The following is a 26,729-nucleotide window of genomic DNA, read 5'->3' on the forward strand; positions in this document are numbered from 1 at the left end:
TGGGTTTTTTTGGTTGTTTTTTGTTTTATTGGCTGTTCCTGAGCAAGTTCCCGAGCCAATGATCAAGTCTTCACCCCACAGTGACCTCAGCCACGGCAGTGACAACACCAGATCCTTAACAGTTAGGCCGTCAGGGAACCCCCCCCCCAATTGCTATTTTTAAATAAAGACTAAATATGAGCCATTTGCTCTCAATATCAAATATCAAGCCTCCAAGTCTAGTATATCTTTGATTTTTTAGACTAGGTGTAGTCCCATTTCAGGATAAATTTTGATTAAGTGATAATCTACTCTGCTTTGTTGCTCTTATCCTACAAGTATCATTTTTCTCAAATAAACCCTAGATACATAAGAAATAGATGAGAGTTCCCATTGTGGTTCAGCGGAAACAAATCCGACTAGTATCCATGAGGATACAGGTTTGATCCCTGGCCTTGTTCAGTGGGTTAAGGATCCAGCATTGCAGTGAGCTGTGGTGTAGGCTGCAGACACAGCTAGGATCCCACATTGCTGTGGCTGGGGCACAGGCCGGCAGCTGTATTTCCTGTTTGACCCCTAGCCTGGGAACTTCCATATGCAACAAGTGCAGCCCTAAAAAGAAAAAAAAAAAAAAAAGAAAGAAAGAAAGAAAGAAAAAGAAAAGAAGAAAATAGATGTTTTCCAGGAGAAATCTGTTTGGGCTTATTTTCACTCCAGACTTCCACTGTGGTTATTCTTTTATGGCAAGAAAAATAGATGCTGGCTTTCCTTACAGACTCTGAGGATGAAAAAAAAAAAACAAAAACTTAGCTTAATTAGAATGACTCCAAATGAGTCACATCATATTCTGAGAACTTTTAAGTTTCCAAAATCATTAATCTAAATGTTGTCCTGGAAAAACTGATCTAGGGCACTCATTCTTTCATGCCCAGATGTAGCTGGTGTTGTTATGGGCTGGACACCCAGATGTAACCAAAAACATACAGTCTGCTTTCTTCCTGTGAAGACGAAATGTGCGGTTTGTTTTCTGAATACCATCAGTGATCTTGAGGACTCTGTACAAGACTGTTCTCAGCGTGACATTTCATCTCCGCTATTAGCCAAGAGAATGCAAGTGCCCTCGTGGCAACGAGCATCCCACCCGTGAATCCAGTCTGAACTTGGGCTTTATGTCTATTACCTTGGGCCACCTTCATCTCAAGAAAGAAGTGGGAAAAGCTTTCTGAGATCATAGAAATATTTAGAAAACAGTTGGGGATACTTATGTGTAGTGCTACGTCACAGCCAAACCACAAATTCGGCCCTCCTATTGATCTTTACGTCGATCTATTTATGTATTTAGTCTCTTCAATGGGAAAACCTTTCAAGTTCATTTGGTGGCCAAATTAGCTAATTTTTTGATGTATTATCAGCTATAACAACCATCATCAGTCTTCCCCCCTCTATTTAGAGCTAATCACCATATTTCACATCCACCAAGTATGGCAGGAACTGTTGTGTCTTTTCATAAGCCCATGAATCCCTCTCACTATGGACAGGATTGGGTTTGGTGAAGATGGAGCTATATCTGTGATGGTTTCCTGGAGTGTATAATGCTTCAAACACTGAAACAATAAATGGTTTTGAAGATATAGGGTTATTTTTGTGGTTCTAGTATGTTACTTTAGTACCATGGGAATTCATAAATACAGATGTATAAGGCTCTAAAATATGAAATGGTTTAAGTCTTTTCCCAATGTGTATCAATAACAACCAATTTTTTACTAGTAAAATATAATATGCCATTAAAATTGTGTCCAACAAAGAGATAAATTATCAACAGATCAATTTTCCTAAAGCCAACTAGCATGCCATTGCTACTTCCATGTATCTGAACTGAAGTTTTAAAAGCATCTAGTTATTGCAAACAGAGAAAAATAACACATTTACTCTTGAGTCTTGAGCCAATGTAAAAATTTACAAGTACAGCATGAGGACTGATATGTTTCAATTGTAGGAATTTGGAATTCTCCTCTGCTAAGTTTGAGCTAGGGAGTGAAGTATTGTGTCAATGTTGATAAAAAGTTCTAGTGGAGATGTTACAGGTGGGAGTTAAACAGATTAAAATTCAAGTTTCTCTAGTCACTTTACGTTAGGGATTCTTAGAGTCCCTTTATTTCAGAATACTGCTGTGTGTAATGAATCTTACGTTTAAAAATACTTTCATTTTTGTGAGAGTCAAGAGATAAGAGGACTTCTATTATACTGAGAAAAAGATAAGATTGGCTTTAGGTCTAAAAGATAACCAGTAAGACTGAATGAACCTAAATGCTTTCTAGTAAAGACATTCTAATAATACATGTAAAATAATTATTTCAAATAACATCCTTGCAAGATGAAAGACAAATAATCCTCGTGTTAAATAAAAAGTGCTGAAAATTACACAGAAAGAGGAATTAAAAGTAAAATCTACATATAGCTGTGATACAAAAATTATAAAATGGTGAAGACATTCATTGTGCTTCCTTTGCAATTTCATATTGCATGTTTTCATATGCAATGCTTTGGAAATACTAACTAGTCGGGAGGAACTTTGAAATAGTTTCCAACTCTCTCACCACAACTAAACTATTTTGAGTACATTGCAGGTCAAATCCTGGATCATGAATGAGCCTTAGAAATTATTTAGTCCAATACTCTTATTTTTATGGATGTCAGAAGTGAGGGTGAAAGAAGTTGAGTGATTTTAAAGTGTTGACAAATTTTTGGAGTGAAAGTAGGGACAGGAGTCTAGGTAGCCATCTCTTCAGACTAAATCATCAGTCCAATCTAATTTACATTATTTAATGTTTACAATGAATTATGATGCAATTTTTTAAAGAATCAAAATAAAGCTAAGCATTTGAAAACCACTTGAGGAGGGAGATGAGATGGACAATCTTCCATAGTTCTGTATAGTTACATGTATGAATTTTTTTTTCTTTGCTGTCTGTTGTTCAGTTCATATCATTCAGCTTGCTGCTTTTAAAAATATTAGCCTCAATAGCACCTGAACAGAACATTTTAGAGATGATCAATGAAAATTTTTCTTGCTGCTAAATAAATCCATCTGGGTGCTCTATGGCTGGTTTATTTCTTCAGACACGATCGATTTAAGTGCTTGATGAAATCCATTCTGCCTCAGACTGTGATGACTTCTTCTAACATTTTGTTTATATATTTAGCAGTAAAAGGAATCAAGAGCTGCCGAGTATTAATAAAGTAGAACCAACTACAGCAGGGATTCTATCATGAGGGCAGCACTGCTCATGAAGTTAAGCAGTGGGGTGTAAAATTCCAACCATAATTCTAGTTTCTAATGTCATGTTATGAATATATTGATTTTATTTCTGTTAAACTTGCACAATTAGGATAATGAACCTATTTTAAGGATTATTAAATAATGCTTCAATATGAATGCTATAATTATGGGATGCTTGCTCTTTAAGAAAAACTACTGAATACTGGAAAAATATTACGTTTAAAAAAAAAAACCTCAAAAAATACAACAAAAACCCCACCATATCACACTTCTCTCCTCTACCAGTCTTAATTCCCTTCCAAATTTTCCATATATTCTCTTAGAAAATCAATTACATCAGGAGGATGGAGACAAGAGCTGTTTTATTTGAGATGTTGCTATGTCTGCGATAAAGTCCTTCAATTAAAACCTGCATTTTGGTCAGCTTCAAAGAAAGCTTGCTTCTCAAATACAGCTCAGGACACTGGGGTGTTCAGTTAGGACTGAATGGAGGAAGACCAACACTCCCTTCTAACCACATTAAACTACACTCAGTGCTTGTTGCTCTTGCAAGTATGGACCGAAAAAGTAAATGGATGGAAAGAGGAAATGAATATTGAGTGCCCTCTATGTGGCAAGTGGAGCATTGTTACACATTTATTATAACATTGTACCATTCATACAACATGTCTCCAGTTTTCTATGAACAAGGAAGCTGAGGCTAACAGAGGTTAAAAATCTAATACCGGTTAGTCAGTAAGTGGTATAAATGGAGTCCAAACTTGAGTTTCTCTCTTTCTTAAGAAAAGAAATCCATTTGAAATTAAATAGGGAACTAAAAAATTCATACAGAATTAACTCATGAATGTTTTTAAAGAAAGGCAGAGTCATTCCAAAAAGATGAAATTTCATATACAGTAAAACAAAATTAAATATCATAAAACAGAAAATTTGTTTATGGTTTTGCATACCTATAAAAATTATGCCAAAACATTAATAGCCTTTAAAATTATTCTTAAGGACAAAATATTTATTTATTTATTTATTTATTTATTTTTAGGGCCACACCTGTGGCATATGGGAGTTCCCAGGCTAGGGGTCAAATCAGATCTGCAGCTGCTGACCTACACCAAAGCCACAGCAAGGCTAGATCTGAGCTGCATCTGTGACCTATGTCGCAGCTTGCATCAACGCTGGATCCTTAAACCACTGAGTGAAGCTAGGGATCGAACCTGCATCCTCATGGATACTAATTGGGTTCTTAACCCACTGAGTCACAATTGGGAACTCTCAGAAGAAAACATTTTGAATCAAAATAAGACAATTTTTAAATTTGTCTGGCAAACAAGCCTCCCAAGGATCAATATTTCTAGACTTCCTCTGCTGACTTCCCCACTGCCACGGCCCACCCCCCTCCACCAACTCTCAAATTAAATTCAGAACAGAAATTTTCAAGTCTAGTTTGGACATGTATTGTCACAATGAAAAAATGGCAGATAAAAATCAAAGGATGTGACAAAATACCAGCTCATGCTCACGGGGCCTCTTACAGTTGATCTCAAAAAAAAAAAAAAGCCCTTATTTCAATCTTACAAGATTGGCTGCATCCTCAAAGTGTGGTCCGCAGATCCCCTGTGGTCTCAGACCTCTCAGGAGGTTTGTGAGGTCAAAATTATTTCCTTTCTAATGCTAAGATGTTATTTGGCTTTTTTGATATAGTTGTAACAATGGTGCATAACACCATGAGTAAAACTGCTGGTACCATAGCACAAGCGGCTCCAGATGGCACTGTAGTCTCCAAATACTTCAGTGCCATGCGCTAGCAGGGGAAAAACACAATACAAATTTCACTGGAGGATGTCCTTGATGATGCAATAAAAATGATCTTATTAAATCTCAACCCTGAGTATACATCTTTTAAATATTCCATGTGTGTGAATATAGGAAGTAAGCAGAAAGCACTTGTATTGCCTATGAAAGTCTGATGGTTGGCTTGAGGAAAAGCGTGTGTGAGTTTTAAGCTGATCTTGAGTTTTTTCCATGGAGGACCAGTTCTACCCGAATGAACAACTGATAGGCTATCAGACGTGAATATCTGACAGACATCATCTCAAAAATTAGCGAAGTGAAGCCGTCATTTAAAGGAAAAGTGACAGTCTTTGTTGCCAATGATAAAACTCAAGATTTCAAGAGGGAATTAGAATTTTGTAAAACTCATGTCCGTCATTATGAGCTTGACAACTTCTAAATACCCTAAGAATTTACAGAGAATTATGTGATGTAAACAGATGTAATTTTTATATTACATATTTTATGTAATATAAATATATACATAATTATAGGATGAAATTTATATTTCATTAAGTTTACATGTGGAAGATCTGCATAACCAATATTTTTCAAATATCCAAGGCATGATGGTACAAAATCATGCGTGGGTAAAATTTACACTCAAACTGCAAATCTGATCAATGAATTTTAATGTAATGAAGCACAAAAAGCTCATTGATATGGTTTCAGATTCCACATATCAAGAAACTACCACTTGTTGACTTTTGATGTTGTATAAAAGAATCTTCACAATTATCTGAAAAGGCTATTAAAATGCTTCTTTTGCCAACTTCATAATTGTATGAGGTTAGATTTTTTTCATATACTTCCACAAAAACAATATAGCAATAAATTGAAGCAGAAGTAGGTGTAAAAATCCAGTTTGTCTTCTATTAAGTCAGACATTCAAGAGGTTTATATAAATGGGAAAAAAGTAACAAAGCAGCCAGTTTCTTTCTTTTTTTTTTGTCTTTTTGCCATTTCTTGGGCCGCTCCCACGGCATAGGGAGGTTCCCAGGCTAGAGGTCTAATCGGAGCTGTAGCTGCCAGCCTACGCCAGAGCCACAGTAATGAGGGATCCGAGCCGAATCTGCGACCTACACCACAGCTCACGGCAATGCCGGATCCTTAACCCACTGAGCAAGGGCAGGGATCAAACCCGCCACCTCATGGTTCCTAGTCAGATTCGTTAACCACTGCGCCACGACGGGAACTCCAGCAGCCAGTTTCTATACATATAATGCTCTTCTCCCTACATTTATTTTTGTTTTGAAAACTATAGCAGTGTTTCAGTAAAGTACTCTGATTATGTTAACATGCAGTGGGTTTACTGTTGTTATTTTAAAATAACTTGATGAAAAAATAATTTAAAATTTATTTTCTAATTTCATATATGGAAATTTTCTGATTTCTAATACAGTAAATATTGATAGTTATACCCCATATAATCAAAATCTCTTTCGCATCCTTAAGAATTTTTACAAGTCAAGGGGTCCTGAAACCAAAATATTTGAGAACCACTGTGCTATAGAAATAATATGTGTCTAATGATTATATGATGACATATAACGAAAACGGAATTGTGTGTAGTGTTTCCTTTTGCTGTTAAGGGGACTTAACCCATATAGGATTCATTAGGCTTTAAAAATTAATTTTTATTTTTATTAAGCTATACATGTAACATTGTATAAGTTTAAGGTATACAATGTATTGGTTAGATACATTTATACATTGCAATTTGACTACCACTATAGGATTAGCTAACATCTCTATCATGCCACATAATTATCATTTCTTTTTTACAGTAAGAACAATTAAGATCTAATCTCTTAGCAACTTTGAAGTTTATAATACAGTATTGTCAACTATAATTACCATACTGTGCATTTGATCTCCGGGATTTATTTATATATTTATTATAAGTTTGTACCCTTAAAAAAAGATCTCCCCAACTCTCCCACCTCCCAGCCCCTGATAAACACTGTCTTACACTTTGTTTTTTTTGTGTGTTTGGGTTTTTTAGATTCTACTTGTAAGTGAAATCATACAGAATTTGTTTTCCTCTGTCTGATTCATCTCACTGAGCATAATAATGCTCTCAAGGTCTATCCACAGTATTGCAAATAGTAAGATTTCCTTCTTTCTCGTGACTGAATAATTCCATTATAAAGTGTATTTTATATATAATATATATTAAACATTATATTATATATATGTATATAATACACACACAAACACACTACATGTTCTTTATCCATTTATCTAATTCATCTATCAGCAGACACTTAGGTTGCTTCCATATCTGGACCTTCTGCTATGGAAGCCAACAAATTCCTTCTACATAAACTTTTATGTGCTGTACTTCTACCACTTGCGCCAAAACAAATCCTAAGCAGTACAGAATCTGATATCTGGAAGTAGAGCATTACAAATAACAGACCTTAAAATGTGATATTGACGGAGCTGAGGTGAGATGGAGGTTTTCCCCATCACAGGCTAGGAATGGGGAAAAGCTGTTATTTGATAGAAAAGCAGCCAGTTAAAAAGTACCTAGTGTCTCTTGGAACTCAAATCACGTAAATATCAAGGGTAGAGGTTTAGGGGAACAGATAAAAAGAATCCTAGGATGCACTGGCTACTTAGAGCCATCAGTAAGATTATATAGGAAATGGAGTTCCCGTGGTGGCAACGAGAAAAAGAATCCAACCAGTATCCATGAGGATATGGGTTCGATCCCTGGCCTTGTTCAGTAGGTTAGGGATCTGGTGTTGCTGTGAGCTGCTGTAGTGTAGGTCACAGATGTGGCTCGGATCCCGAGTTGCTGTGGCTGTGGCTGTGGCCAGCAGCTGTAGCTACCCCTAGCCTGGGAACTTCCATATGCCACTGGTATGGCCCTAAAAAGCAAAAAAAAAAAAAAAAAAAAAAAATTTGTGTAGGAAAAGGATGGCCTTCAGCTTAATCTGGCAGTTCTGGAAGCAGAAAGCAAAGCAAAGACGAAGAGTCATTCTTTCTGCCCGTGCCCGGCACTCCAAAACGACCAGCGGCAGATGACACTGCGTCTTGTGGGACAGCAGATGTCTAAACCTCTGCCTCATGCTAACGTTGGCACAATGGGAAACATAATGGGCACGAGGATTGGGATCCTGGGGAGCCAGAGAGCCGGAGGACCACTTCCAAACACTTCCTGCTGTATATTCCTGAGTGGCAAGGAGAGCAGTTATACTCCTCCATAAAAGCCATCCCCAGGAATTCTACCACCAAGGGACAGGATCTGCACAAGGACAGCTCACTGCTTCCCAGTTTGAGGTCCAGATGGCTTGGGGAGGGGCAGAGCATAAAGGCAGACTGCTGAGAGGACGAATCCATGAGGGCTGGAGCCAGACTGATGGGCACGACTCTCCAAGAAATAATCTATGGCATATTCGGGAGACAAATAGACCAACAAGTCTGTCAGGAGAGGCAGTGGCACTGCCAGAGAGATGCCCAGGATCACCAAACAGCCCTGAGAATGCCCACCTCACGAGGCAAATTTTAGCCCTCAAACCTGCACCAAAGGAAAGGAGGAACTAAAATGTTACAGCTGTTAAAAATAAAAGCCTCCCCAGTGTTCAACTGCCTTCTACCGACACAGGACACAGGACGCAGGACGACGAAAAAGGGAGTTCCTCCCAGGGAGGAGGGAGAGACCAGCCAGGTTCCTGAACAAAGAACTCCCTCCACTGCCAGGTCCGGGAGTCCTGGCTTTCTTTGTCCAGCATGAGATGACGGCTATGAAACTGAGATCACTATTGAGTGTTTGCCCTTCTCTCTCTTTTCCAAATGGAAGTTTCATGGCAGCAATAGTCTTTTCTCCCTGCTGCTGCCAATTGGTAGTGTTAAATATATTATTTAGCCAGAGGATGCCAAACCCGGAGGAGCTACATTTAGACCCAACCAAGGAAAAAGCCATGACTTAGCAGTAACTGGATGAGCCTAAGAGTCGTCTTCAGTTACAGTGAAGGTAGAGGCAATATTTCTTGTAGAGGTATATTTCCATTATATTAGTCAAGGCCATTTTGAGAACTTAAAAAATGGGAAAGAAGTATTGTATATATGGATGCTAGCAGGCAAGGGGTAGAAACACGATGGGGGATGTCGTTAACCTGTGTTTTGTTCAGCAGGAATCTCTTTGGGAACCATCACTTCCTCCAAGTAGTTTGGGTAACGGTGATCACACCTCCTGGCTCTAGGAGTGGGCACATCCTGGGAGTCTGACAAATAAAGTAATCAATTTCTCCAATCACAGTGATTAAGTCCAGGGACAATCACATGACCTAAGCCAAGCTAATAAAAGCTTTCCCGGGGTCTTTTGTTGGAACTATTGAAAGACAGACTTGCTGTTTTTTTCATTAGAAACACTAGCTGCCAGTACATGTCAACCCACAATTGTTGCTAATCATTTTTGCTACATTGCGGGGAGTGTCTGCCTGATAATGAAGCCAATCCTTGGTTAGGTAAAGCAGAGAGAGGAATGAGTCTGAGGAGCTCTTGGATCTAACAGTATCTAAAACTAGACAGATAAGCTCTGGCTTTTCAAATTATTTGAATCAATATATACCTTTCTGTGCTTATATGAGTCCAAGTTAAGCTTCTGCCACTTTCAAGCAAAAGAATCCTAATGAATGCAACTAAATAAAAGATTTTTTTAATTTTTTAATTTTTTCAAAAAGAAATAATTGAACTGCTACCTAAAACAATAATTTTAAAAAAACTAATATATTTCTGGAGTCCATTATGTATTTTTTCTTTAACAAAACTAGCATCTCAGGAGAGATGTCATTGATTAAAGAATCTGTGGAATTGAAAAAAAAAAAAAAACTCATAACCTGAGACAGCATTAGAAGGTGACTAAGATCACACAATTTTGTTTTAGTGGATAATCCCCCTGGAAAAAGTGATGAGAGCCAATCATTTATTATTTATATCCCACTTACATTCAAAAAGGTTTTGTGTCTCTTTGCAATAAAAGGCACTATGAAATAAATCCACTAAAGCAAGTTAAAAACAAAAAGATCCAGGGAGTTCCCTTCGTGGCTCAGTGGTAACAAACCCAACTAGTATCCATGACGATGTGGGTTCAATCCCTGGCCTTGCTCAGTGGGTTAAGGATCCAGTGTTGCCATGAGCTGTGGTGTAGGTCACAGACATGGCTTGGATCTCAAGCTGCTATGGCTGTGCTGTAGGCTGGCAGCTACAGCTTCAATTTGACCCCTAGCCTGGGAACTTCCACATGCCATGGGTGTGGCTCTAGAAAGGCAAAAAACCAAAAAAAAACACCAAAAAAAAAACCCCAAAAAGATCCAAATTACAAAGCGAAACAGGACAAAATTGAACTGAAAATCCTAGGTTGAGTTTCTCTACTAGAATCAGGTGTAAGACTTGTCTCTAAGCTTCTGAAAAGACAAAGTGAAGTGAATATTGAAAAGTTCTGTAGCATGATAATCTGGGTTTTTTTATTTTTTTGTTTGTTTGTTTTTTAATGGACACAACTGGAAGTTCCCAGGCCAGGTGTCAAACGCCACAGCCACAGCAACAGTGGATCCAAGCTGCATCTGCGACCTACATCACAGCTTGCAGCAATGCTAGGCCCTTAACCCACTGAGGAAAGCCAAGGATTAAAGTCGCATCTTCATAGAGATAACGTCAGTTCCTTAACCTGCTAAGCAGCAACAGGAATTCTTGGAGGATGATTATCTTAATTAAAAGAAATAGTTCATCAGAAAGAAATGATCTTATTTGTAGTGCTAAAGTCTAGTACTGTTACCTAGCTCTTCATACACTAGCACCAACTAATATAATCAAGTCTTTACCAGAAGCTTCATAAAAAATGCAGGAATGTTCTTTTATGGCTATTACAGAAAAAAAAAAAAACTGACCCTTAATTAAAGCTCAGAAGCCATGGATAAATTAAAAATCTATGAAAGCAGTTTGGGAAAGAGGTAAAAAAATGACGTATTCATGCACAGTTCTTAGTCATGCAGCTTGATATTGGAGCAGATTTTATAAAGCACAATGAAAGGCAGGTGAGGGTGGCAGGTCCCTTACAGCCACCCCCACCAGCAATCGTTTGTTGGCTCCTACGAGCTTATAATAAAGGTTAAATAGCAAACCACGAGAAACCAAAGACTGAGATCAATCATAAGAAATTCTAAGAAATCATAAGAACGTAAGCTTCTACAGCCGATTGCTGACTAAAAGGATATCTACTTGCACCAAGACTTTTACAGTGAAAATCAAAGCCTTACTTGCATTTCCTCCAAAATTGGGAATAATAGCTACTCTAAGACCATACAACAAAGAGCTTTCAAAAAGCCTTAGCCAAGAATTAGAGTCTTTAGAACAAAGATTTTTTTAAAATTTAGTATTTTTTCTTCACTCTATCACCATAGCTGCAGTCAGGTTCTTATAAACTCAATCTGGACTTTTGCATTACCTTTCTCTCCATGGTTCCCTCCTGTCAATTTACCTCAATTCCTCTTCCTCATTAATTAATTTGACCATCCTGATCAATTCCTTATATGATCTACTGTGTTTTTTATTTTCTTTATTTTTATTTTTTTGCCTTTTTGCCTTTTCTTGAGCTACTCCCTCAAGGAGGTTCCCAGGCTAGGGATTGAATTGGAGCTGTAGCCACTGGCCTACAGCCACAGCCACAGCAATGTGGGGTCCAAGCCTCATATGCGACCCACACCACAGCTCATGGCAACACCAGATCCTTAACCTACCGAGCAAGGCCAGGGATCGAACCTACAACATCGCGGTTCACAGTCGGATTCGTTAACCACCGCGCCACAACGGGAACTCCCGACTACTGTGTTTTTTAAATGGTGTAAAATGAAGACTGCAAGTTATACTTGCAAATATCTCTATAGATTTTCTAATTTTTAAAAATCTTTCTGCCTTTTTTTCTTTTCTTTTTTCTTTTTTTGGGGGGGGTGTGTTTTTCCCATTCCACCATCCTTGCTAATGCCTCCCATTCTTCCTGGAATATAATCCACTTCCCAGCTAGCCAGAGTCTTTTGGGCTATATAATATGGAATATTTATTATCCCATTGGTCATATTTCCACAAGAGGCAGGGAACTCCCACTCACCCCGTGGAGGATTAGAACTGGAGGAACAATTTGATCCTTCCTTTCCTCCGTCACTTATTCCTCCCCCACTTACTCTCCCCTCTGGAAAAGGAGTGACTTATCTCAGGTTGGTAAACAACAGACTAGGGTCTGTTTTTGTACAGCTCACATACATTTACATATGCACACACATACATATGTTTTAAATGGCTGGGGGGAAAATGAGAAGAATAGTTCATGTCACATAACATTTATATGAAATACAATATCGCATCTCCTCCAACTTGATATGTTGAACACCTAACCCCCCAGCACTTCAAAATAATGGCCTTAATCTGCTTATGTGCAGATATAATTGGTTAATACTGGTTATACTGGAGTCGAGTAGGCCCTCTAATCCAATGTGACTGGTGTTCTTATAAAAAGAGGAAATTTGGACAGAAATATGTAGACAGGGAGAACATCAGGTGAAGATCTGGGTGAAGGCAGAGACCTGGGTGATGCGTCTACAAACTAAGGAACACCAAAGATCGTCCTCGAACCTCCAGAAGCTAGAATCGAGGCATGAAGCAGATTCTCCCTCACAGCCCTCAAGGAACCAACCCTCTCTGCACCTTGATCTCAGACTTCCAGACTCCAAAACTGTGAGGAAATACATTTCTGTTGCTTAACCACACATTCTGCGGTGGTTTGCCATGGCAGTCCCAGCAAACGAATATAGCAGCACCCTTATTTTTCTATAGCCACCCCACCCTGCAACAACAGCAGAGCTGAGTGATTGCAATAAAGACCATAAGGCCCCAGAACCTAAAATATTTCTATCTGGTCCTTTATAGTAAACGTGGCTGATTCCTGATTTATCCACAATTGGTGAGAAAGGGGAAAGGGTCACCAGACATATACAGACCCTTCTCCTCTTTCTCTCCTTTGAGAACTGTCTGGGGATCCTTCTTCAGCCCCTATCTCTTCTATTCTATAGAACAGAATAAATGTCCAGCTGATTTTCCTGGAACCAATGAGTGAGTTTTATTCAGGAAAATAGTAAGAGGAAAATACGAAGGTGATTTTGGGTTTAAGACTTGGTCTCCAATCTAGATTTATCAGTGACAGCATTTTTATTGTGATCTCTTTCTGATACCTGGATATATTTCCTCAGTTGGAGGAGAGAGTTTTAGGATTCTTTGGCCTCCACAAACCTCAACTTCTTCCTCCTCACACCGAAAGAGGGTTGGAAATCTCATTTCCTCCTTGAAGTCTCTCCAAAAAGGAAGAGAGGGCTGATTTATTTTTTAACCTGGCCATATCCTCTCTGAATATGCAGTTCTCATGACTCATTCTTAAACTCTAGACCACATAAAACCACTTGCAGCAATGCTCACACAAAGTTTTGATGGTTTTTTTTCATGCTAAGACACTATGTATTTACGTGAGTATCGCGTGTCCTTTCACAGAATAGATCTGAATTACTATAACCTTCCTCAGGTTATGAGCTCCGGAGCAGATTCCTCTTTAACTTGAGGTCTGGTGTGATTAATAACCAACACAATGCTCTGCTAATTAACGTGGTCTCCCTCATTGACCAAAAAGATGGTACCATTCACTGCTAACATTATGTAGGCTCACAAGGAAGAGAAGATAGAAAAGATGCTGATGATAAATAAAAGTTACGCAGCTTGAAAAAATTTTAAGTGCTAATAAAAATATCTAGAAATATGCCTGAGAAAGAAGCGTCAGTCTCTCGTCTGTCATCCACAGCCTGTTAATACACCCAGTTAACCCACTGATATTCGTAGACAATGCCTACCACACACACATCTGACATCATATGGAGGGAGGGGCATGAAAAATAATATGATAAAATGAACAGCTGATGAAGGACCTTTTTTCAGGCAGAAAAGAAATCTGGCTTTGATCTGATAGATGTTCACAAAGTAACTGAGAAAAAAACTCGAGCGTTTGAGGAAAATCATTCTAGCAGTTGTGAATGTAGGGTTCTCAGCTTGATCGTCTAAGTTAAGGACTTGTCTGGCCAGTGGGTAGGAAGGGCAGGCTAGGTCCCACAGAGTCTGTTGGCTGGAGAGGTTTAAGGTTATTCAGGGAGAGAGCACATCCAAAGGCAGGACAGTTGTGTTTAAACTTAGTAGGACATTGTTGACAGCGTGGGGCTTGTTACCTCGATATTTCTCAGGCTTAGCACCTGTGCACCTCTCAGGGCAAGGGGAATATAACAAAAACGGAGTAAGAAAAAAACAAATAAAAAAGAGCAGTTTCCTTAAAGACTCTGTTGAGGGCACTGTTTAACAGCATTTGTAACAATGGAAGCTGGAGTTGAGGGTGGGGCAAAGGTCACTTTATAGCTGGAGCTCTGAGCTGCATTAGGAAACAGCCTAAAGCTGGACCAGACAAGTTCAAGAGCATAATGCTTAGGCAGCCTCGGTACCTTTGGAGAGTTTCAGCTGCTCCATAATATAGGCAGTCATAGATGACCTCATAGATTTCAAACTGGGTCATAAAATAATAAAAATGGTGCCTGCTACCATGCAGCCAACAAGTCCAACTCCCAAACATGTATGAGCTTCTGCCCCCCAACCCCTCACCCCTGCCAAGATTCCTAGGGGAAAAAAAGACCCTAAGACTGGCTGGCCGAAATTGTAGAGTTGGAGTTATCATAAATGGGAGCCTCAAAATAAGTGTGTTGCTTCCAGGATTTATCGTCCAGAAAACACAATTTAGAGAGAGGAGGAGGTAACGTGGTAGAAAGGCAAGCACCGGGAGTGCTGGTAGTTAAACATCAGCTGTGTGACCTTGTCACAAGGCACTCAAATATTCTGGGCTTCCGATTCTGCATCAAAAACGTGGAATCTTTCAAATGCCCTGACGAGGTCGTGGTGAAGGTCAAATGGAATCATGTGTGAGCAAACCCTATACTTTATTTAAAGTGCTATAATTATCATTACAGGGAGTATCTGCAGAGGCTATTTATAAAAGGTTCTGAGTGCACTGTGATTTCCAGCTGTCACCTGTTGTAAAATGCTTTTGTGTTTTCCAAAGCCATTTTCCAAGAAAGTAATTTTTCTCACTCACACAATTGTCTCTGCAAAACCCAGAGCCACTTGAAATGACTGATTTTAGGAGCATCCATGTATGTCTGTGGACCCCAAGGGGACACAACTGGGAGAATGTAGCTGTTGCTGGCACAGGCGAAATGAAAGGTAGAAAAGTCTTTGGGCAGTAGAGCATGGGGACCATAAAAATCTTGGCCTTATTTTAACATTTCTCAGAGTACAGGAGAGTCAGGATGTGATCTTGTTGGTAGTGATGATTCTACTGGGAAATCTTGACTTTAAATTGCCTGCCAATCTCTACTTTACAAGTCCAAGAAGATCCACTTATCACTTTTATGAAGCCACCGAAAGCCCACGTTGAGGGGGGAAACCTAATTATTGAGCAGTATATGCCCTCACACTAAATATATAAGAGTAATGGGCTGAAGGTTCTAAAGAGGAGCAATAAATGTTTCGATAAAACAAATCTAAGAATGCCCCCAACAGGAAGACAGCCCTCCCTCACCTCCACTAAGTCTCCGTTACCCACTTAGGGGAGCACGTTTCTGAGATTTAATGATGCACTGGCAGGATGGATTTTTCCAGTTAGCTGTTCCTGATAGCTCGTCTCCACAGAGCAGCCTTTTTTTTAGCCAATAAGCCATGCATGTATAAGAGTTTCATAATTAACAAAGCACTTTCAAATAGATCAAATTTACTTTATTGCAGAAAGGAGATCTGGGGGCTCACTTAAATTCTAGGAAGTGATTATGCATATTATCTTCAGAACATTGCATCCCCCTTTATCTTTAGGTTTATATGTTCACAGGATTTTTACAGTCATCGCCTTTGGGGTTCACCTTTACTTCTATTCTCATTTCAGGAGTGGGGCCATTTTTCTCACTTACTTTAAGAAAACCAAGACCATCTTTGTGGGGTTTTATGTTTTTTGTTTTTTGTCTTTTTAGGGCCACACCCGCAGCATGTGGAGGTTCCCAGGCTAGCAGTCGAATCAGAGCTATAGGTGCAGGCCTACACCACAGCCACAGCAATGCCAGATCTGAGCCATGTCTGTGACTTACACCACAGCTCACCATCACGCCAGATCCTTAACCCACTGAGCAAGGACAGGGGTTGAACCTGTGTCTTCATGGATACTAGTCAGATTTCGTTTCCACTGAGCCCCAACGGGAGCTCCCAAGACCATCTCTGAATGAACTCCAAGTTCATCCTGTAATTTAAGGTAAACCCTGATCCCTTTATATCTACCTGAAGCCTAACTCAGTAAATTCTGCCCTCATCACATAAATCCTCCTTAATCAGTCTATTGCTTGGTGATAACTGGCCAAAGTTAGGTAATTCTCTTAACTTTCATTATTTTCTTTTTTTAAATTTTTTTTATTATTTTTTTAAGTTATTTCCCCAATACAATTTTTTTTTCCTACTGTACAGCATGGTGACCCAGTTACACATACATGTACACATTCTATTTTCGCATATTATCAGGCTCCATCATAAGTGACTAGACATCGCTCCCAGGGCTACACAGCAGGATCTCATTGCCGATCCATTCCAAAGCCAATAGTTTGTATCTATCAACCCAAGCTCCCCAACCACCCCACGCCCTCCCCCTCCTTCTTGGCAACCACAAGTCTAACCTGCAAGTTCATGATTTTCTTTTCTGTGGAAAGGCTCATTTGTGCCCTATATTAGATTCCAGATATAAGGGATATCATATGGTATTTGTCTTTCTCTTTCTGACTTACTTCACTCAGTAAACTTGCATTGTTGCCTTAATGCGCTCTCTGACTTAGACGCCATATGATTTACTTATTTTTAACAGTTTTTTCGGAAATAAATAAATAAGTGACTTAGGTCATCATTATGTCTTTCCTCCTGGCTTTTAGTCAGAGCTGCTCTGTCCACCAGCCACGTGTCGTTATTGAGCACGTGGAATGTGGCTGGTATGAGGGAGATAAATTCTGTCACTATAAAATGCAAAGCAGATTTAGAGGATTTAAAACCCCAAAAAAGAAAGTAACATCTTAGTGATAATTTGTGTGAATCGATTATATATCAGAAGGACAATATTTTAGATATACTGGTTTCAATAAAATATGTCAGTAAAATTAATTTCACTTGTTCCTTTTTTTATTTCTTTATTTTTTAAAGTGGCTAGAAAATTTAAAGGTACATACATGGCTCACTTTTATACTTCTATGGCCAGAGCTGACCTAGAGCTTTTACCTTTGCATTCTAGGTCTCGGTCTTACCTCCCCTCCTCTTCCCTCATTCTTAATTCAAGCCCAAATCTCAGTCCTATTTTCTTCTTCTACGGCATTAACACCCCCATTAAACTAACAATTCTGTTTGATTCCCTCTATCTTAGCCACAGGTGGTGGAGGATAGACTTAAGTACCCACCACTACCACTCGCAGCAAGTATGCTGACCCTAACGTTATTCCATAAGAAAGAAAACAAAAACAAAAACAAAAAAAACCCCTTTCCCTTATTCCTGAAATAATGTCTGGAGACTTAACAAAAAGTAGGCAAAGCAATGGCAGAATATTCACAGATAGCCCTCCTGGTCTAGGAAAAGAAAACTGATTTCCTGGAAAATTACATCCAGTGAGACAGTTCCACTTGGAGTGAAACAAATTTAGCCCTGATATTCAAAGGAGTACATAAAGATTCCTCTGAGAATGTGGAGTTAATAAACATGGATGGTGAAACCGGTTGTGTTTTTCTTGAACGAAGTTCATAGGCAGTGTCAATCCAGCCCAAGGGAGCAATGAGGCTGAATATTTTCCAAGTGCTTGACATAAACAGAAAAACTTATTTTCGCCACTGTGGTTTGCCATTATTTTTACACTTCTGATATTTGTACAGGCAAATCAATCCATGCACAGACACATTTATAACAAACCATTTTTAAACCCTAATGTTTTCAAATTATAATGACCAAAATATACAGAATATATGAAGAACCGCCTGCTCTATCTTCGTGCCCTCTCTACCTCCTACTCCTCCCAGCCATGTTCATCCTTGCAATAGAACATTCTCCAGCCTCAAGTTCTGCCTGGGACCCGTTAAAAAGACATTTAAGAGAATCAGTTAAAAGCCTGTGGGAAAGCAGGAACCATTTACAATACAAGTCTCTAGAGTTCAGCCCCCTCACCCATCTCTGAACTGGCTTCCTGTGTACTGCTTGATTTGCTTTTATCGTACTGTGCTACAAAGCCAGAATTACCCCCTCCCCCCAACCACAGATTTATTTTTGGTTAAGAGAGAATCTTTTAAAAATGCAAATATCCCTGAGAGTGTTAAAGGGCTTTCAGTAATTTACACGTTGGTGTGAATTATTCAATCAAATTGCCTCTCTGCTCCCCCACCAGCCACAGGTGATTGGCAGCCCATTCACTGCTTGTCTTCCTAGAGGATAAGGATAGAAATCTAATTTCAAAATAAAGCAATAGAAAAGTGCCTGCATGTGACTCCTCAAATCTGTCAAGATACAGTACTTTAGCAGCTAAAAGTCATGTCAAGTCTTTCAAGACATTGTACTTTAGGAATGGCCAATTCATAGCATTCTTCCTTGCAGTAGAACTGTCTCTTGGATTCCTCCAATAAAATGAAGGGAAATCTAGGAAGTTTTGAGCAAACTTCCTTTTTGCTTCATGGAAGTGGGACACAGTATAGAACAATAATTTAGGGTCCTGTGTCTCTACTGTGGGGAAGGCAATGTCATCCTTGGTTACAGCAGCTTGGGGACGGTGGGACCAAGAGGTGACACAGGTCATGGCAATGGCACAGGTTCACTGACTCATAACCCATTCACTCTCCAGGGACAGCTGTATAATTACGGAAGAACACGTACCTCAGGACACTGACATTTCTGACCAGAAAGTCACAGACACTTCTGTACTCTGTATATCCTAATGGAGACTTATCTGGATAAGTCTTTAGGACCCTGCTAGGATGTTAAGGGACCAGATCCATTCAGAACGCTGAATCAATGGCCATCCCATTAGGGCCTGTCTTTCCAAGGTCACTTAAGGTCATAATACATGCCCTACACAAAAAGCCACAGAAAACACATCCTTGATGACTAAAATGTTCTTAATCCCTCTTCCAAGTCTGTAACACAGAAAATTAACAGTGGAGAAACCTGGAAAAGTGAGAAATCATTATTTTTCCAATCTTGTTATAGGATGTGATATGTTCGCAGTATTTCTAAGTCCTACATCCAGGCAGCTCGACACCAAAACAGCAACTCTAAAAAGGTTCTACACAGAGTAAGCACTCATTAGTATTTGCCGGCTAATTTGTTCAGTGTTCTCAAATCACTGCAAAATACACATCCTGTTTCACTTGTAAATGTATCTTCTCTATATACCAACTTACTATAGATATCAAATCATTTTCAGTTGCCATCTGGTGCATAACTTCAGCCCAGGCCTGTGTGCTACACAGGTCCACAGCGTGAAGGATTTATTGCCACAGTTGATGCTGCTGTCCATTCAGGCCATAGAGGAAACGTGTGTAATCAGTAAGGTGATAAAACAAATCAAAATGAAAGCCTTGGATTTTTTCAGACACCTCATGTTCTAAAATATTTTTCAATAATTCAGAGGAGAGATATGTTTGGTTGCTAGCCGGGATGATCTCACAGGCAGATAATCTAGTCAGGGCGTCAAGAATGCAGTGGCCACATGTGGCTTGTGACTGCATGTTTTCAACCCTGCAACTGGGCTGTGTTCCCTAAACAGATGTCATTTTACCCAGCCATGGCTCTGTATCCATTAGCTCCAGCAAATATTCTCTAAATCCAGAGGGACAAAAGGAAGGACCTAAACATTCTAGAATAGTTCGTCATAGTTAATCATGAAACACAGTATAAAGACTAGTGTTTTTTCTCTGGGATGTCACTTTTTCAAGAACAATAATGAGCAGTCTCTATTTTATATCTGCTGGGCCACTGTTTACATACAGAGAGTCCCTGGAAATTACTGCCTCAGCCTGGCGGCCAGAGTAACGCTGCTTCCCTCACAGCTGCCGCTGTGTTTCACATGTCCTTCTCCTCATCCTTCTGGTTGTGCCAAAACCCTTTGAACTTCCCCACTGCGGGTCCTAAGTAGGGAATCATGGGGTAGGTATGCTAAAAACAATGGCAGGAGAGAAGGAATGAGATGCTGGAGTTCTCCTGCAGCAGCACCCCCCGAGGGCTCTCCCTTCCCTTTCCATCACTACCTCTCCTCCAGCTAAGGTACAGGGTCATCCCACGTCTCTAGCCCCCGCTCTACCCCACCTCGTACAAAGACCTCAGCTATTTCTTGGCTCCTCCTTATCTTCTTTATTTAGATTCCAGGAAATCCACTGGATATAGATGGCCTCCAAAGTATAGATGAGCCTTACATGAGACACGCCGCTTATCTGTCTTATCGCCCCCCAACACCTTTTTGGGAAAGATAAAAACTACACATAGGAGGATATTATGTGGCGCCCCTTTGCTCACTATCTCTTATAATCTCCCATTAAAACCTTTAGAAAAACTTGCAGTGAAGAGTTGTCCTTGCTGGAGGTACTTTTCTTATTTCTCACAGGTCGAGAACTGAAAGAAATAATAGTTGAAAACAAAGTAGGTGGCAATGGGCAGGGCAGTATGATGCCCAAACGCCAGTGCTCTCAGAGGAAAAAGAAAGGGACAGGGCCAGAAGTCTGACTGGGTGGAAGAAAAATTCCTCTAGAAATTTCTCTTAGCTAGAAAGTCTTCACCCCTGATAACACTTCAATTCTTAACCTGTAACTTTCTGTGGTATGAATAATATCCATCTTTCTTTCTAGTATTAAAACTTTGCCAAAACATTAGTCCAAATGTGTCTGAGGAGCAACTTCTGCTACTGCCCCACAGTAGAAAAGAGACCCTACTGAAATGACTAGAAGATACCACAGTCTAAATATTTGATGAGTAACTATAATGTAGAGTTACTGTGCTAGCACTTTGGTTAGAGATAAGTGACACAGTCTGGACTTCACATTGTTTCAAGGTTGGTGAAAGGAAAAACAAAGAAATATATAGATAATATTAATGTGACAATTGCTAGAAGGAACGTGGCCCTTCCTGCAGACGGAGTCTTCAGAACCTACTAAGGTGAATCAATGTGAACAAGATACAAAGCGAATTCTAGGTTCAAGGAGTGAATGGTGCAAATATAGAGTATGAGAAGAATCCAAAAGTAGCTTGATATGGCTGGAATATCGAGTGAAAGCTGGAGACAAGACAGGAGAGATGGGTGGGGTCTGGTAAACACTGCTAAATTGTGAACAGCTTTGTCTAACATGCACAAATACTTGATTTTCTATGAAAAAAATGAAGACTGCAGGATTTTCCCACAGAACAGAGACAGGATCACATGTAACTTCTTAAAAGATCATTCTGTTTGCATTTTGGATGATGGATGAGGGATACTGGATTCAAAGGACTGGTGAATAGGCTGCATTTCAGGTAAGAGATAGCTGACCCAGAGCAGGGGCATTAGGGGTGCAAAGGGGATGAGTTAACACCTCATTAGAAACGCAGACTAGAGAGGATGTGGTGACAATAAATGTGAGTTTAAGAGAGAAGAACAAGACTAGGGGGATTCCCAGGTTTCTGGCCGGAATGAGGAGTTGATGGGAGAAGAGGGTAAAGTTCTAGACTAAATTTGAGGGGTATTGGAACATGCAGTTCAAGATGCCAAAACAGCCAGCCAGGCACAAGGGTCTGGGCTCAGGAGGAAGATGAGGATACAGATTCAGGTTACGGAGAATGGACCCTATGGAGGTGGCCAGTCCACGCTCTACCCCACACCTACTTCCCTGCCCAGAACATAGCTCTGTCTTACCCTATCTGTCCCTTCCACCCACCCACGAGCCGGGGAAGTAAGCATAAGTCAAATGCTGCTCATGAGTCACTGGCTTCAGAAGTGTGCCTGGCCTGTTTTCTCAAGTTGAGAACAGAGTCAGAATAGCTCTTCAGATGGGGGCTAACTGGCTTTGCTTTCTTTTAAACACCCTTCTTAGCCTTGGCAACTTGCTGTCTGAATTTCTAGCTTGGCTCCTGGACTTTCTGTTTCTGTCAACCTAAGCTGAACCATTCCCTTAGCCAGGTCACACCCCCTCTGCTAGCCCATATGACAGTTTCATAAAAATTCAGAAAAAAATGTCCTCTTTGGCTGGCATTCACTGCCTTAAGGACTTAACAGTTTGGGGAGCAGAAGATATCTTTGCGCTGACTGGAAAAGGTGCCCCTTATGCAGGGCATACCATTTGTATGGGCAGCTCTGACCTGGCTTCAGACAGAGCTATCTGGCTCCTTGGTGAGGATGTGTACACCCCGTTGAAGTCCTGAGCTGTTCCTGGGTCTCACACTGGCAAGTACCATGAACAGCTTTCATCACTTTGCCCCTAGACCAACGGCCTCTGTGATGAGGAGACAGAAATAGTGCTGTGAAGGTAGAAGCCCATATTCCACTTTGGAAATGTTCTACTAAAAGTATAGAGAAGTCTTGATAAGCAAGAAAGGGTTAAACACCTTTATTCTCCACCCTCTGCATAGTACTAGCCTAATTGGAAACCTGCCCTGCCTCGGGGGTGGCAGAGGCCTTGCCCTCAACATTTGGCAGCCAGGGTTACATTCAGAAATGAGCACACATTCCTCAGACAGGTTCTACAGGGCAGTGATTTCTGTGCATCTTTATGGGTGAAACTGGGTTTTGCAGCTTAGCCCGAGAAAATTAGAAAATGACAATAAGTCAGAGATGAATGCATGTCTGTTAGGCTGACATAAATCTGTGTGGAAGGATTTGTCTCCTATCTTGGGAGAAATGCAGCCAATGGCAAACTTCCTCTATTATGGGGCCGTTGAACTCATGACATATCAGACGCTCTTTAGAAAATATTCCTTAGAAAAGGAAAACAGCAGGGAAAGCTTTTAGAAACCACTGCTCATCTACTTAAAGATTCACAGATAGATAGAACAGGGAAAAAAAAAAAATTCTTCTGCCAAGCTGACCCCAGCTTGCATGCTACCTGTTTATTTGTGAATGTGGAAGGAATGCCCATGGCACATATTGCGGGTGAAAACAGAAAACAGAAAAAGATTTTTAGAGGGACTATAAATCTCAGTATTCATATGTGAGGCCATGTAGTTCTCCTCTTTATACCCTACATCAGTGAGAATTGGCTGAGGACTCAGATTATGATTTTGTCCTGAATGGGCCAAAATATGAAATAACCACAAATTTCTTATCCAATAATTTATAAAGCTACCCTGTCCCTATCCTGAATGAGCTAATGGAAATAAATTAACTGTCCAAAGATAATTAAGCACTTACTGTAAAAACAAAGTAACAAAAGTAAAAAAAATGAAACATTAGAAAATCAGCTAAGACAGGTCCCCAGTGCCTCTTTAGGAAATTACATTCCCCTAAGAGGCAATAGCCAATGGATTATAGTATCACACTAACAATAATGGCTTTCTCCTTTTTAACTTTCATTGCTAATCTTAAAAAAAGAAAAGCAATTGATCTGTAACAACTGCTTTCTTCTTGGGCTGAGAAATGCTCTAAGAAGAAAGCCTTATATCAAAGTTTGATTTTTATCTATTAGTCATTCTTCACCAAAGAGAAACAAAACATGCATCACAGGACATATAATTAAGATGTACAATATTTTCTTTAAAACTAATTGGTTTTTTTTTTAAAGAAACTTTACTTTCCTCAAGCAGTTTTAGGTTCCCAGGAAAAGAGAGTGGCAAGTACAAAGATTTTCCATATACTCACTGTGGGATCCCACACACATACACAGCACCCCACCAACATCCCTCACCAGGGTGGTGCATTTATTACAACCGATGAACCTACACTGACACATCATAATTACTGAAAGTCCATGGTTTACCTTAGAGTTGACTCTTGCTGTAAATTTTATGGGTTTTGACAAATGTATCATGACATGTGGCCACCATTACAGCATCATACAGAATAGCTTCGATGCCCTAAAGTTCTTTTGCGCTCCTCCTACTCGTTCCTACCCCTTCCTGACCCCTGGTGACCACTGAGCTTCTCGGTCTCCATAGTTTTGCCTGTTCCACAATGTCATGTAGTTGGAATCACACAGTATGAAGACTTTTCAGGTTGGCTTCTTTCACTTGGTAATATGCTTTTTTTTTTTTTTTTTATTCAAAGGCATTACAAAATTCCCAAGGCAATGACTGGTATGGCACAGTGATAAGGAGTATGAAGACTCAGACTCGAGTACTGGTTTGGTCCCTTTGGTCAAGTCACTTCCTTTCCTGGGGCTTTAGTTTGTTCCTATGTAAGGTAAGGATACTACTAATACCTAATCCCACAAACTTTATGATGATGTTGTGAAAATCAGGTTTCTTTTCTTAAAAAATGGAGTAATAATGCCTACATTGTATGCTCATTCCATGGATTAAATGGGCAACGTGCATGGAGACCTTAGCACTGTGCCTGGAACATATTACACATTTAAGAATGGTAGCTGACAACTCTCTTTTTAAGGTGTGCCAAATATTTTCTACTTGACCCTCTAAAACTACTCCCTGCTCTTTTCCATCTTCCTTTGTGGGGCTCAGTGCCGAAGAACACAGTAAGTGAGTGCCCTTCCCTCCTGGTGTCCTGATGAGTTCAGCTAATTTTCCGAAAGGGTAGAAGCTGGGAGGGAGAGAGACGGCAGGCTCTCTCCCTCCGCCTCTCCTCTGTCAGATGGGGTCTTGCTGTAGCTGCATTCCTCTTCCAAGGCCAAAGATCTTGCGGGGCAACCACCTTACAGTTGTTGATTTCCCTTAACCTTGCCCAAACTTTTGTAAGTAATCTTTTAAAGTATCTCTTTTGAAGTAATTTAGAAAGTTTCTGCTGCTTCCTGCCAGGAAGACACATAATATTTGCTCTTCATATTTACTTACTAAATTATTATTACTCTTTCACACTGTAAAGCAGTCATGGAATCATAGAATCAAAAACTGTAAGCAATTCTATAAAATCTTGCAAGTTATTACTCACATCCCTCTGTATCTAACACTTCAGAATTTATGAAGATGTACTTTTGGATTCAACTAAAAAATGTGAAAAAGAAAAACTCAGATTTGGAAAAAAGTTTTAAAGATGATTAAAAGTTGTAAAGTATCTATAAGAATGGCTGGTCAATTTTTCCTCATTAAAAATATACCAAACACACACACACACAAATTCCTGGGTATTATTTATCTTGGTAGACCTTTTAAACAAAGTACATATAATGTTTAGAGCTAATGTTTTGCAGATATAGTCCCCAATCTGACACCTCTTTTCTGGAACCCTGATCACTGAGGTGTATACTGTCATAATAGGAAGACTTTTGTAATAATAGTTAGTTCAAGGAGATCTTCAACTTTGGCAGGAATTTTCACCCATAGTGAAGAAACTAATTGAAGTGCATACAATCCACTGCTAATGACTCTACTCATCACAAAAGACTAATCATTTTATCTTAACAAAGTCACACCCTCCTTTTTTCCCAATTTTATAAATATTAACTGTATGTTTTTCATTACAAATCATGATATAATGAAAAACAGGACAACGTTAACGTTTAATTTAAAACACAAAAAGTCAAAGAGAATGTGCAAATGTGGCACTCTCTTCATGGCATGAGTGGGGCATGGCACTCCACCCGGAATATTCTGTAAGAAAGCTACTTACTTTAGTTTTTGGTCGAGCTCCAGTTGACATTTGGTTTGGCACACCATCAAGATTCTGGATGTTTCCAGTTTTATTTCTACAAATTCCTTCCTTCTGATGATTTTTTGAAAAGATCGCTCTTCAGGTTTATAGAACTCTGTAGGAAAAAAATTGTTTTTTCACAGACAAAGAATTATCCTTAGGCAGTGACTCAAGAGAATTATTCAATAAAAATAACATTTTTCCAAAACCAGAATGGTTTTGAAAGTTAACATAAAATGTGAGAATATTCCCAAATAGTAATAATTTTTCCAAAGACATTTATACTTAGGTTCAGTAAGATCAGCTCCAGTAAAGGCTGTGGATTTATTTTAAATATAAGTTCACAAACTAAAAGTAATTCTAGACCACCAAAGTAAAATACTCTACTGGCATATTTTTTAAGTTTTTCAAAAGTAAAATCGAAGATATTTAAAAACTTGAAATAAGAGGCCTTAGTGTTCTTTTTAAGCTTTAAGATCTCAGTTTATATATTTTGTAACGGTAGGGAAGAAATAGCAAAATTCTATTTCTGAAGGTTAGCTAGAGAAGTGAAATGATTAAAAACAGTGAGTGGGCCAGTGAGTTGACCAATAAGTACTACATTCTTCTGACCACTGCTAATGTCTATTTCTGCTGGCTGGTGGGGACAGTTTCAATGTCCTTAAGTACTGCTGCGGTGGCTTTTGTAACACAGCAGGTCCAGGATAAGCCTCTTTTTCTTAGGAAGTTAGGGACTGTAT

General features: G+C 39.5%; 1 long non-coding RNA gene across 2 annotated transcripts in view; it reads right to left on the minus strand.

Annotated features, from left to right (window-relative positions):
• LOC125113418 (uncharacterized) overlaps positions 1-26,729 on the minus strand; it is an 89,281-nt gene that overhangs the window by 44,311 nt on the left and 18,241 nt on the right. For both annotated transcript variants that reach the window (XR_007131447.1, XR_007131446.1), the window contains exon 3: positions 25,969-26,104. This is a non-coding gene — a long non-coding RNA (uncharacterized LOC125113418). The remainder of the gene's footprint in view (positions 1-25,968; positions 26,105-26,729) is intronic.

Source organism: Phacochoerus africanus, chromosome 13, assembly GCF_016906955.1.
Source record: "Phacochoerus africanus isolate WHEZ1 chromosome 13, ROS_Pafr_v1, whole genome shotgun sequence".
Classification (NCBI taxonomy): domain Eukaryota; kingdom Metazoa; phylum Chordata; class Mammalia; order Artiodactyla; family Suidae; genus Phacochoerus; species Phacochoerus africanus.